Source organism: Nilaparvata lugens, chromosome 10 (genome assembly GCF_014356525.2).
Source record: "Nilaparvata lugens isolate BPH chromosome 10, ASM1435652v1, whole genome shotgun sequence".
Classification (NCBI taxonomy): domain Eukaryota; kingdom Metazoa; phylum Arthropoda; class Insecta; order Hemiptera; family Delphacidae; genus Nilaparvata; species Nilaparvata lugens.
This window is the reverse complement of record NC_052513.1, coordinates 39,155,390-39,169,108: the sequence shown is the minus strand read 5'-3', so window position 1 is coordinate 39,169,108 and position 13,719 is coordinate 39,155,390. Positions and strand designations below refer to the sequence as shown.

The window sequence follows — 13,719 nt, the reverse complement described above, 5'->3', positions numbered from 1 at the left end:
CGAACAATCTCTGTATATCTGTTTATATTTTTATATCTGGTTATTTATGTTCAACGGATCTCGAAAACGGCTCTAACGATTTTCACGAAATTTTGAACATAGTAGGTTTATGATATAAAAATTCGATTGTACTAGATCTCATCCCAGGGAAAACTCGCTGAAGGACATGAAAATGATAATTCATCCTCTAAAAACAGATGATAATTTCGTCGTCTGTCGATAACAGAAGATGCGTGTGCGAGATCAGCTGTGTAATCAATTAGCTTACCGTATCTCGCGAGAAATATAGAAATTTCAATTCACCTGATCTCGATCAAAATAATCTGATTTGTTGACATGAGATGGTATATCATAATATTCAAAGTTTATCATTATTTTACAGTCTTAAGTGATTAGTGAGTGTTATTTTGTTATTCAATTTGGTTTGAAAACAATCTAAATTAGAACTTTTATGTTTTCAAATATATTGGACTGAAAATTTGACCTGAATTCAAGTGTATGGAACATAACCTACTTTTTGGAATATTGAATTGAATTGAATTGAATCGCTGCCTTTATTAAAACCTAGGAGGGCGAAGTTAGGGCGCAGCCGGCCCTCTCTTACACTGAACCCTCCATACAATTCTAAGTTACAACTAAAACAACATCATAAACAATGAACTAAAGTAAAAGAAAACAATAACTTAGAAAATTTACAAGAAAAAATACATATAAATATAATAACTATATTTAATTTTTTATTATATTATAATTATTTATAATTATATATAAATATAATAAAAATAAAAAAAAGAGAAAACTCGAACTCCTTTCGAATTTGAGTACGTAAAGGTGGTTATGCAGAAAGGAAGAAGAGAAAAGTGAATACAGTTGAGAATTTTCAGTCCAAATCCATAGATTATTCCGGTAGAAGAAAGGGAAGAAGGGAGAAGAAAGAAAAGAAAAGGAAGAGAGAAAGAAGGAAGAAAGAGAGGAACCACACATACACACACACACACACACATATATACACTATATAGACTTGAATTACGGGTTAGGGAGCATTCCAGCCGAGTCCACCACCTCTGATCCACCGCAAGACAGCCGCGCCGAACCGGCGACGTCCCTCAACTAGCTTCAGCTCAGCAGGCAAAGAATTCCATAAACTACAGGCTGTCACAAGGAACGACTTATTGAACATAACAGTCCTATGTGTTGGGACAGCCAGCAGATGGGATCCATGCCGCGTTCCTCCACGGCCAAAATCACCCAAGTAACGATACTCCACTGCCAGATACTTAGGCGTTTTGGTTTTCAATATCTTATGCAGGAAGCACAAAGCATGATGTGATCTACTCTCATGCAGCTTCATGAGTTCAAGTCTGTTAAAGTATTCGGTCACATGGTCGTCACGTCTCAGGTTGAAGATAAAGCGAACACAATAATTATGTGCACGCTGCATCCTCTGCAAAAGTTGAACTGTCATGTCAAGAGTCACAATGTCACAGTAGTTGAAGATTGGGAAAATCAGAGTCTTGACCAGCATAACCTTTGTAGGAAAGGGAATGAAGTCAGAGATCCTCTTCAATGTCATGATCCCCCCAATGACCCTGTTACAAGTCTGAGTCACGTGGCTGGTCCAGTCAAGAGTCCTTGTCATTGTAAGTCCCAAATTTTTCACGTCAGAACTGTATTCCAATTGTATGTTATTCAATGTTATGTATGGTCCGTTAGATATGTCAATTGTGTTTAAAAGTCTTGAGTAACCTATCACTATAGATTTCGATTTTGTCTCGTTAATTTTTAGTCCATTATTCTCAGTCCACTGTACCAAACGAGTCAAGTCAGCATTGACCTCATCAACTGTGACGACAAAGTCATTTTTCTTGCAGTGTCGGTATATTTGTAAATCGTCTGCATACAGGTGATGTCTGGTCGTAAGTAGAGTGCTTGTCACGTCATTTATGTAAATGCTGAACATAGAGGACCCAATACCGAACCCTGAGGAACTCCTCTGTTCACTTCACGCCACCGTGAAGAGGCATCCCCAACTCTCACACACTGACACCGACCCCGAAGATAGGACCTCACCCATGCCACAGTGGAGTTGGAAAAACCTAATTTTCTGAGTTTGTAGAGTAGAGTAGGATGGAAAATACTGTCGAATGCCTTGCTAAAATCTATTAGGACTAGAACTGTTAGCTCTCTATTATCCATGGCCCTACGGATGTCGTCAGTTACTCTCAGGAGTGCAGAGGTGGTGCTATGACCACTACGGAACCCCGATTGAAAGTCACCAATCAATCCAGAGCCATGAACGAATGTGCTCAATTGAGAGTGAACAATGATTTCCAGAACCTTTGACAAGACAGACAATAAGCTAATAGGCCTGTAATCAGATGGAGAGAGAGGGTTAGGGATCTTGTTCAAGGGGATTACAATAGATGACTTCCAGCCATCAGGAAAAACCGACGTTAAAAGTGAGGTATTGATTAAATGAGTGAGGAAAGGAAGGATGAGAGGAAGGATAATTTTGATAAATTTGATTGGGATACCATCTGCACCAACAGCATTACTCTTTACTCTATGAACAGCCAAGAAGACCTCTTGCTCCGTGACATTGGAGAAGTAGAAATCCTCATTTTGATGACAATCAGGCAGAGAGTCAAAGTGAGCACGAGCTTGGTCCAAACTTACAGGGATGTCAGTGAAGAAATCATTGAGATCATCCAGCGAGTGAGCAACAGTCGGTACCTGCCTCTCCTTGCCAGCCCCAATCTCCCTCAGAGCACGCCACAAAGATGAAGTTGATGATCGCTTTGAGGAGATCAAGTCTCGGTAAAATGTAGCTTTAGAATTTCTAATTTTTTGCTTGCAAGAGTTTCTCAAACGCTTATAATGATTGAAATCATTAGGGCTTTTTGACGCTCTTGCTTTTTTGCACCAATAATCTCGATCCCTCATCAGCTGGCGTATCTCATCAGTGAGCCATGGAGCAGGATCCCTGGTTATTCTACGATTTTTCAAAGGAACATGTTTTTCAAAAGAGAGATTATATTGTGATTCAAAATGTTCAACATAACATTAACATCGTTAGTATGGAATATGTGTAGCCAGTCAAGGTTAATTGCATCATTAAACAAGCTGTGGTAGTTAATATTCTTATAATCCCTATAAGTGATTATTTTAGGTTTAGGCTTAGGCCTCTTGATATTATAGACAAGGAATATCATATCATGTGCTGAAAGGCCTGGAAAAGGGATCTGCCCATGGCACACAGCTGACTTCTTATCAGCAACTGCAATAAGATCAAGCAATGTGTCAGAGGTGGATGTATGGTGCGTAGCTTGGAGAGGCAGCAAGGTCATACCATTCGCAAAAAACATAGTGGTCAGTTGTATTTTGTCATGAGTATCAGGTCCAAGTAAGTCAGTATTGAAGTCACCCATGATAGCCACATGTTCATAGGGCACCATCAGCTCAAGTAGTGCTTCCTCAAATTCTGACATATACCCAATATGAGGCGGCCTGTAGCAAACTGCTATTAACATTTTAACTCCGTTACACTTTACCTCAATAAACATGTATTCAGGTCTAGCTGCACGGGAGGTATCAGAGGAAAACTTATGAACAGGCAACAGAGAACGCTTGACAAACGCGGCAACCCCTCCCCCATTCTTGTGTAACCGGTCATTCCTAATGAGCACATAATCCTCTAGTGCGACAAGTCGATTAGGGATTGTCGGTTTTAGCCAGGTTTCAGATATAAGAATGATGTCACAATCTTTGCCCTCGAAAGTGTGCCTAAATTCATCTATATGGCAGAGAAGGGATTGTGCATTGACATGAGCGACTTTAAGACGATCAGGGAAAGGAGAGACAGCCCGCTTGAGGGCATCGCCGACACTCAGCGCGGCCGCGCCGTCATCCTGCTGTATAGACAAGGTGGCTGCGACGAAGCAGCAAGGCAGAAGAGAGGGGTGAAACGGCGAAACAACAAGAAGATACAAAAAAGACACTTACCACATTCATACTGACACACACACACAAAGAAAGAAATGAGAAAAGAAATATAGAAATCATATGAGATAAAAGAAAAACAAAATCAAGTGAAGAAGTCGAGCGCTATGAACAATAGGATAACGCTGTATTAGATGGTCAAGGCGGTTCGGCTCCATTGATACAAGCATACTAATACTGTTGATCAAATACAAGTACCACAGGAATAGCGAATATTGAGAAGAAAAAAGAAGCAGAAGGCTGATAACTTAATCAAAATACTGTAATTAGCAAAATAATTAGAGAGAGAGAAAAAAAATATATATATATATACACATACATATATTAGGCAACAAACTGCATACTGATAGTGTATGAGCGGTAACTTATTTCCATTGTGACACAGAAAAATGAGAAGATCGCCATAAAAACATACATAAACATATACTAATATATGATAATAATAATAAAAGAATAAATAGTCGAAAATAATAATAATAATAATAGAAAAGTGAATAATGTTATCATGTACTCCTGACAAAGAGGTAAACCCTACCGATTAGGAAGAATTAGGACAGAGAACGGAGGCAACAGATAAGTTAGGCGTAGTCATGATAACGGGATAAGAAAGACAACTAGATCACAATCACGTGAGATTCTACTCTTCATTCACACACAGAAATATAATGCAAAAGTAACATCAAGATAATATATGGATTTGACTGAATGGAAAGGTTCTGTTGAAGAGAATGTTATACTGAATCATACTTCATTATCTAGCCGACCGACAATAAAGAGAAATAAAGTAATAAAATTCTAAGAGAAAACAAATAATAATATTAATAATAGTAATTAATGATTCATTGAATGAAATTAAGTGGACAGGGAGTATGAAATATGAAATCAAATAAATATGCTGTATATAGTGTTAAATAAATGGAACAAATAAATTAAATAAAATCATATCATTAATGGAAATTTAAAACTCAAAGCATAAATACATTTCTCAGACATGGTTGGCTGCACTATGCTTTTTACCCTCAGTGTCAGTCCAATAAATTATTCCATCAAAGGACCATACGTTTTTATATCCAAATTTTTCGACCATTGAATTATATAATTGTATTCTTCGTTGTGTTAAGTCCTCCCTTATAACAACGCCAGTACCCTTGAGCTTTTTCTTCTGAGAGAAAACTGCATACCGTTGACGATAGCTAACGAATTTGACAATGATGGCGCGGGGTCGGGGTGGAGGGGTGTTGGACGCCGCGACGGCCAGCCGACGCCCCACGCGATGCGAGCGATCGATGTCTTGCAGCTCGATGTTAACACCCAGCTTATCTTTACAAACATCGATTACTAGTTGATCAGTATCTTCCTTATTTGCTTCTGGCACTCCAAATATGCGAATACAGATTTGATTTATTTTTGTTTCATTTGATTTGATTTGATTTATTCATAGTGTATAAATCAAAATTCGGGGAAGAAATAGTTTTGGGCTGTGCCTGTTAGTCCTTCCCCAATCATTTTAAAGAATTGAGTTCTGTTTATCAATAAATAAATAACGAGTGAAGCTCGGTGCCCCGATATTATCTGTTAAGCCAGCAAAAAATACATGGTCCATTATGGTAGAATTTATAAAAGACGTCACAAAATCGTATGTTCAAAAATCGATGTGTGTGTAGCTATAAAATAATGGATAAAATGGATATAATTGAATTATGTTTTTGACCTGCATTCAGGACATATCAATTAATCTACAACTGAGGTCAATACTATCTAATAGTTTTTATTAAAGAAAACTTGTGGGACGAGAACCACCAAGTCAATTTATTTTAGGGCTTTCGAAAAAGTATCAATTGTGCATCTCTCACAATTTGAACACTTACTCTTCCTTTTAAATATTGTTATATATATGGCTTACGATATTATATGGTTTCTATTGCATTTACTGCACGTTTTTATGTAGGTCTACATTGTACCTTCAGTTTCTTCATTTCATTTTATCAATATACTGTATTGTGAATTGCTTTTTTGTGATAAATTTAAATCCCAATTTCACTTCCAAATACAATTGTCAATTAAATACAATGTCATAATTAAATTATGATTGTAGTATTTTGTACGATGAATGAATAAATAAATAAAAATAAATTCCAACTTCAATTTCCTCGTAATTTTATTATGTAGACTAGCTTTTCCTCGTCATAAAACTTTACTTTGGGCTCAGACTACTTAGCCGGAGTTTCAGAAATATTTCAGTTGTAATAAAGGAGAGATAACTGAAATCAGGCCGATATTAAATCTTTCACTCTCAAAGATTCTGCACCGACTTATCACAATAATTTCGAGACTTTCACAATGTAAACAAATGTTGTGCAATGTCTTTTTTGGTGAATTCGAGTGGATCATTTTGAAAGCAGACTGGAGGAATGATAAAAAGTGACACTTGAAAATCGTCAAGTGTCAATGAGGTATTGAATTTCAAGTATTTAGTGTGCTCCGTAAAACATGTGTGCTCATAATCTGTTATATCTATAATATTATAGAAGAGTTATTTTATCAACTCACTCTTTCATTCTCTCTCTCACTCACAATCTCACAATCACTCTTTCTCTCAATACTCTCTGTCTCTCACACTTGGAAAATCCCTATCACTCTATCTTTGATTCAATTTTTCATTCCTTCATTCTTGCTCCTCCTCATACTTCTTCACCTCCTTCTCCCAGTTCTCCTCCTCTTCTCCCCCTTCTCCTCCTCCTCCTCCTCCTCCTCCTCCTCCTCCTCCTCCTCCTCTTCCTTCTCCTCCTTCTCCTCCTTCTCCTCCTTCTCCTCCTTCTCCGTCTCTTCCTTCTCCTCGTTCTCCTCCTTCTCCTCCTGCTCCTCCATCTCCTCCTTCTCCTCCATCTCCTCCTTCTCTTCCTTCTCCTCCTTCTCCGTCTCTTCCTTCTCCTCGTTCTCCTAGTTCTTCTTCTCCTTCTAATCATCATCCTCATACTCTTCCTCTTTTTCCTTCCTCTCCATCTCCTCCTCCTTCTTATACTACTCTTATTCCTCACAAATTCAATTCCGACTTCCTCCTTTCAAGTCCTTTCTTTTTATCTCCTCCTTCCCCTCTTTCTCTTCATCAGCATCATCAGCATCATCATCATTATCATCATATTCTGCAACTTCTTCTTCAACTTCTTCTTCTTCTTCTTCTTCTTCTTTTTTTCTTCTTCTTCTTCTTCTCTTCTTCTTCTTCTTCTCTTCTTCTTCTTCTTCTTCTTCTTCTTCTTCTTCTTCTTCTTCTTCTTGTTCTTGTTCTTGTTCTTCTTCTTCTTCCTCATCATCATCTTCTCCATCTCTTTCGTTCTTCATCATCATCTCTATCTCTTTCGTTCTTCATCATCATCTTCTTCTTCTTCTTCTTCTTCTTGCACTTTAACTTTTATGACCGTTCTTCAAAAATCCTACCCCATTTGAATAATTTCACCACTGAGTGGGCTATTAAACTTTTGTAAGCAGGCCTTATAATCAACAATGTATGAAGTTATGATAGGCTCGGCTATAAAGTCTTAAATCTCGCGACTTGCGATATAAGTCATTTCAAAGACCGGCATTTGATAACAAACAATTAGATACATTCTGAATTAGTAGTCTTGCCGTGATGTATTCATACATAATTTAGATAGCGATTTTGGTAAATCTTTTAAGCCAATAAGATTTTCAGACTGATGATGTCAATTCCTAAAAATAGAAATATTTTTGACTTGTGACATTTTTTGATAGCATTATTTCAGATGGAAATATTTAGCATATTTTCTTGGATGGATGGAGATAATGCACGTATCATGCTTTTCTACACTGACTTGTAGTTTATTATTTATTTATTTATTTATTTATCATTTACAATCAACTTTAGGACAAAGAAACAGACTACAGTCCAAAACTTCTTTTCATCCCAATTTCATAAAATAAATTGTCCAAATAAAGGTTATGTGCGACTTTCCAATTCTTCACTAATTTCCACATTGAAACAAAACACAAACACTTGAAACAATTAATTTTGAATTTAGAAAGATTAAGATCCGAATTGATAACAAAATTCCTTTTAATTAGTACTCAAAACTGTTAAATAAATATTCATTTGAAATATTTTGATCCACTGATATATATATATTATCCACTGATCTATTCATATACGAATTTATGTCATATAATTTATGATATATTCAATGAAACATCACATTTATTTGTAAATTTATGAAATTTATTTCATGATTTTCTTCACTTGTATTTCATCCAGGGGACTAACAATATACGTATTTCATATCTCATATCATCTGACGTAAGTTGAATCTTCGTTTTGTGGATTCTCAACTAAGTTAGTGTCAGATGAATAAACAAATTAGTAACAATGAAATTGATCTACTTTCAGCTTGACATAGAAAATTAGCTTCAACCACCCAGTAAGGATATTCTTTCTATAGAGTTTGTACGTTTTCAAAGTTTTGTACGATTTATAAGTTCTCAAAAGTTTCTAAGTTTCTAGTGGTTGAACTCTACTTCCACTTAAAACTTATTTTGCTAACTGTTGACGTTGTAAGTGCTGCCATCTACCGACTACTATTTCAACTTCTTCGTCAGACAGCTTCGACCAATCACAGGCGAGAGCATTCTAGTACACTCCCACCACACACTGCTATTAGCTAACATCATGAATAGAAATGGCGTCGTGTTGAACTTGAAGTTGATCAAAGGATTCATTTCGAGCTTTCCCATTGGTTCAAATATCTCATACAATAAATCAAAATTTTCAACATTCTCGATCATTGATAGATAAAACATCGAGTTCCTCCTTTGGTCAAAATTTTTCATATTTTATATAATATGATTTATGTATATCGTATTCAGGGCTATCAAATCAAATTATCATATCTATCATAATAATGTCATGTAACGAAAGGTTAATAGTATCCTCTAGTTCTAAATCATTGGTACGAATTCGCTTCAAAAATGAAATCAAATGTATTTTGTAGAATAATTGAACCATTTTCCATCAATATATCATTTGTTCTATTCTCTGAGCTGTAGTGAAGGTGGTGTGGTGGAAATGCATATTGCATGAAAAAAACTTGAAATTGTCGAAACCACTGATGTATATTAAAACATTTTTGACACTAGTATCAGTTGTTACACCATTATCAATCTCTATTTAACTTGAAGCTTAAACATCGATCAGTAGAATGTACAATGTATAATAATGCTATAAAAACATAATATACAATATAGAATGTAAAGAATATATTGTGGATGAACCCATTCAATTTCAATTCGGTTTCGTTCATTGAATAATTTTTCTCTTCGGATTGCTTCTACTCTGTTGCAAATTTCAACACTAGACTTGATAGTGGATTAGAGTTCTTCTCTCTCTTTTGCCAAGCGATTTGGCAATCAATTTCTGTATTTTGCCAAAGAACTCCTCTATTTTCTGTGTTATCATCTTTCTTTCTTTCTTTCTCTGGTATTCTTGTTTCTTTGTCTAGTAATCTTCTTTTTATCTTATTGCATTCTTTGCAAATCGATTTCAACTACGATCTGTAAACTACTTTACAACACGAGTCAACAATAAAGCAAACACATGCAAATAAAATAAACAAGATTGAAATCGACAACACAAAAACTAAACATAATGAAAGTCAAAACAACACACGACTGCTGCTTTGGCATTCAAATCCATAAATAGAAAGCTCTCAGTCTCACCTTCTGGCTCGTTCAATTGTCTAGTGCAAAACTATGAAATAAATGCATGATAAGACAAGGAAAGTAAACATGTCAATCATTTTTTGACATGACTATCACGAGACCAATAAGTTGAAGATTGCAATCAGTTTGAGTAATGACCATGATTTAGCCTTTTACGTTTTAAACAACGATCAGGAATTTAAATCGACATGTTCAACGTCCATCAAAAATAATTTCAGATATTCCAGAGCAGAAATTCTTCAAAGAAGGGTTCTAAATTATAGATCAAGTTCCGGTTGCCCAAAAGCCGGTTAAATTTTAATCGTGAATTAATTCCACGACAACCAATCAGAGAAGCCGTCTTATCAAACGGCCTTCTCTGATTGGTTGTCGTGGAACTAATCACGGTTAAAATTCAACCGGCTTTTGTGCAACCGGGCCAAGAGTTATTGACCGAGCGAAGTGAGGTCTAAGATTCAAGTCGACGGTTTGGCATTTATCTTAATGTTTAAATGTTTATATGTTGCGCATTTACGGGGCGAAACGCGGTAATAGATTTTCATGAAATTTGACAGGTATGTTCCTTTTTCAATTGCGCGTCGACGTATATACAAGGTATTTGGAAATTTTGCATTTCAAGGATAATATAAAGGGAAAAGAAGCCTCCTACATACGCCAATATTTAGAGTAAAAATCAGACTATAGAATTATTCATCATAAATCAGCTGACAAGTGATTACACAGATGTGTGGAGAAGCCAGTCTATTGCTGTATTTCCATAAGGTCTATAGTTTCAATCAGGTTTTTGTGGATGAGAATACTGCGTGAGGTCTACTGTTCACAGAACTACTAGTAAATATATCGAAAACTAACAATATGTACATGAGAAGGATTGTATATTCAAATAATATGGAATACCCTACTATAATTTAATTCTTTTGTATACTCTACCATAGAGAAACGATAGCATAAGTAGATATCCCATGGTATAGGGCGTTTATGTCGCAACTTTTACTGTTATCTCAAGCCCATAGTCCACGTAGTTCTTTCCCGTGGAAGCTTTATGACGCTGGTAGCCTCTCAAATTGAGCCATTCCTACACTCTCACTCCAACAAAACAGTGAAAATTGACAATAATCGACAGTAATCGGCTTGAGATAACTGTAAAAGTTGCGACATAAATTCCCTATACCATGGGATATATACTTACGCTATTGTTTCTCTATGACTCTACTGATGAACTCTAGTGAATAAATCATTAAATTATATAATCATGTAAACATCAATTTCCAGACAATAAATCACATTTTATTTCAAAGTTTTTCCACTTTTTCGATCTTATAGTTCGAATTGAGGAATAACTCCTTCCTTATCCAAGACCTTCATTATAAGCCCACACATTTTGTAAACAAAAAACCGTTTGTCACTAATTACTAAAGCGGGGACTAGCGGAAGAGGGAGTGAGAGTGAGAGAGAGGGGGATCGTCGCTTCATTGTGTGTTTTGAAAGATGAGAAGACTGAAGACTTGTAGGTCAAGGTACAGTCTAGACTAATGGCCATTAAACGGCTTTTTTACGCCTTCTTTAAAACTCAATAACAACACGACCAAACTTCTGTTATTAGATCATGCATAGCATTACATGCCTGTAAACGCCACCTTTGAATTATGATTTCAATAGACAATTTGTTCATGAGTAATATGAGCACATTTAGTGGATTCACTTCATACTGTCAGGATCCCTTGTAAATAATATCACTGCTTCCTATTCAAACAATGCTGACAAATGAAGTTTAGTGCTTGAAAAATGTAAAAATTTTTGACTTTGACTCATCAGAAAATCATTTTACTTTCCTTGCCCTATTACCATAGGTAAGGAAAGTATTGCTTTCCGAAAAAATTAAGGTACCCCAATTTCTAAATTTCTATACGTTTCAAGGTCCCCTGAGTCCGAAAAAGTGGGTTTTGGGTATTTCTGTATGTGTGTGTGTGGTGTGTGTGGTGTGTGGGTGTGGGTGTGTGGTGTGTGTGTGTGGTGTGTGTGTGTGTGGTGTGTGTGTTGTGTGTGTGTGTGGTGTGTGTGTGTGTGTGTGTGTGTGGTGTGTGTGTGTGTGTGTGTGTGTGTGTGTGGTGTGTGTGGTGGTGTGTGTGTGTGTGTGTGTGTGTGTGTATGAGTGTATGTGCGTCTGTGTACACGATATCTCATCCCCAATTAACGGAATGACTTGAAATTTGGAACTTAAGGTCCTTTCACGATAAGGATCCGACACGAACAATTTCGATCAAATGCAATTCAAGATGGCGGCTAAAATGGCGAAAATGTGTCAAAAACAGGGTTTTTCGTGATTTTCTCGGAAACGGCTCCAACGATTTTGATCAAATTCATACCTAAAATAGTCATCGATAAGCTCTATTAACTGCCACAAGTCCCATATCTGTAAAAATTTCAGGAGCTCCGCCTCATCAATGCAGATAGATTACCAATGCAGGCTTCAGATACAATTGAAACACAAAAATCAAGTGGAGTAGATGAGCATGAAAATCTCTCTACAATTAATGTTCAGTAACATTTCCACCTAAAATTGAAAATTAGCTTTAAATTCGAGAAAATGTGATTATTCAATTGCAAATTATTGTTGATTCTATAAAATCATTCACTATGAAGAAGTAGCAGACCTCATGTGTGTCTCCAGCATTATTGCCCTGTCACCAGCTGGCTCAAATCTTTGAATAGTAGACATGAGATGCGCGGGAACACTAGCGTCAGGTGACCAATAATTTTCATAACGGCAAGGAAAGTTGTGTGAGTGCACCACACCAGATTTTTTGACTTCAATTGATGTATTTTCTTCATGAGAAATGTTTGTTGAATATTCAACCCAAGCTTCACAACATACCGGTGATTTAGTAGTCATACTCAATTTTTCATATAAGAAATTTTCGAAGTGAACATTTCTTGCTTTCAAACACGGCTAAAATTCAATGGGAATATTTTGTTCTCGTAAAATTGTTTCAGAACATTCAAAATATAAATTTCAGACAATTCAGTGATTATTATTCTACTGCTCTTTTTTGTTATTTCTGAGAATTGGCTACTAATTTATTGTTCTTTTAGGAGGCGATTAAGCTGCATTTACACCAAAGTTATTAACAAAATGTTAATAACTTAATCTTTATAGATTCTATTAGATTGAACATAACTTATCATACACATGATGGACATTATGTGCTTGTCAAGCTCCGTTCAATCTAATAGAATGTATAAGGATTAAGTTATTAGCATTTTTTTATTTTGTAATAATTTCATATTATGTTAACAAACATGTTAACAAATGTTATAATTACATTTTGTTAATAACTTTGGTGTAAACGCAGCTTCACAGTAAATATTTGTAAAATTAAAATCGTTTGGCTTAATGTTGGAGTGTAGTATAGGTCCTATTCATCCTCAATATATAAATAAATTGAGCTCACCATTCAAGCTACATTCAATCAATTTTTTTTTTATATAATTTGAATTTTAGAGTTTTCATGGCAGAATCCCTGTGGAAATTCTTCATTCAACGTTGGAAGACCGTGGGAAAGGTAGTCTCAAAATAAAGCAGGATTATAAAATAACTATTTTTTACAATTAATAAATGCTCTACCAAATCATCGAACAGTTCTGCCGAAAAAATTAGTCCCCTTCAAACACGGTAGTTGAAAATTAATGAACTCTACTATAATCATTTCAATGATGAAGGAATTAAAGTAAAGGGTTTGAATGAATGAATGAAGGAAGGAAGGTTCAAACTCCTTTTTCAAAAAGGTCTTGCGGAATACTCACGGTGAGAGAGAGAGAGAGAGTGTGAACAGGTGACCCAGTTTCTCTCTCACTCTAAACTTCTGTACCGTATTTCTCTTTCATCTTCAAAATTCTCCCTCCCATATTCCCTCATTCTAGTTTGCTCTTGCTCACACCCACTCACTCTCGCTCAGTCACACTCTTTCTCTCTTTCACTGTCTCTCTCTCTCC

The 13,719-nt window shown here is 36.0% G+C and overlaps 1 protein-coding gene across 1 annotated transcript in view; it reads left to right on the top strand.

Moving 5' to 3' along the window:
• Positions 1–13,719, top strand: part of LOC111045687 (putative inorganic phosphate cotransporter) — a 123,631-nt gene that overhangs the window by 25,274 nt on the left and 84,638 nt on the right. The gene's annotated exons all lie outside the window — the stretch shown is intronic.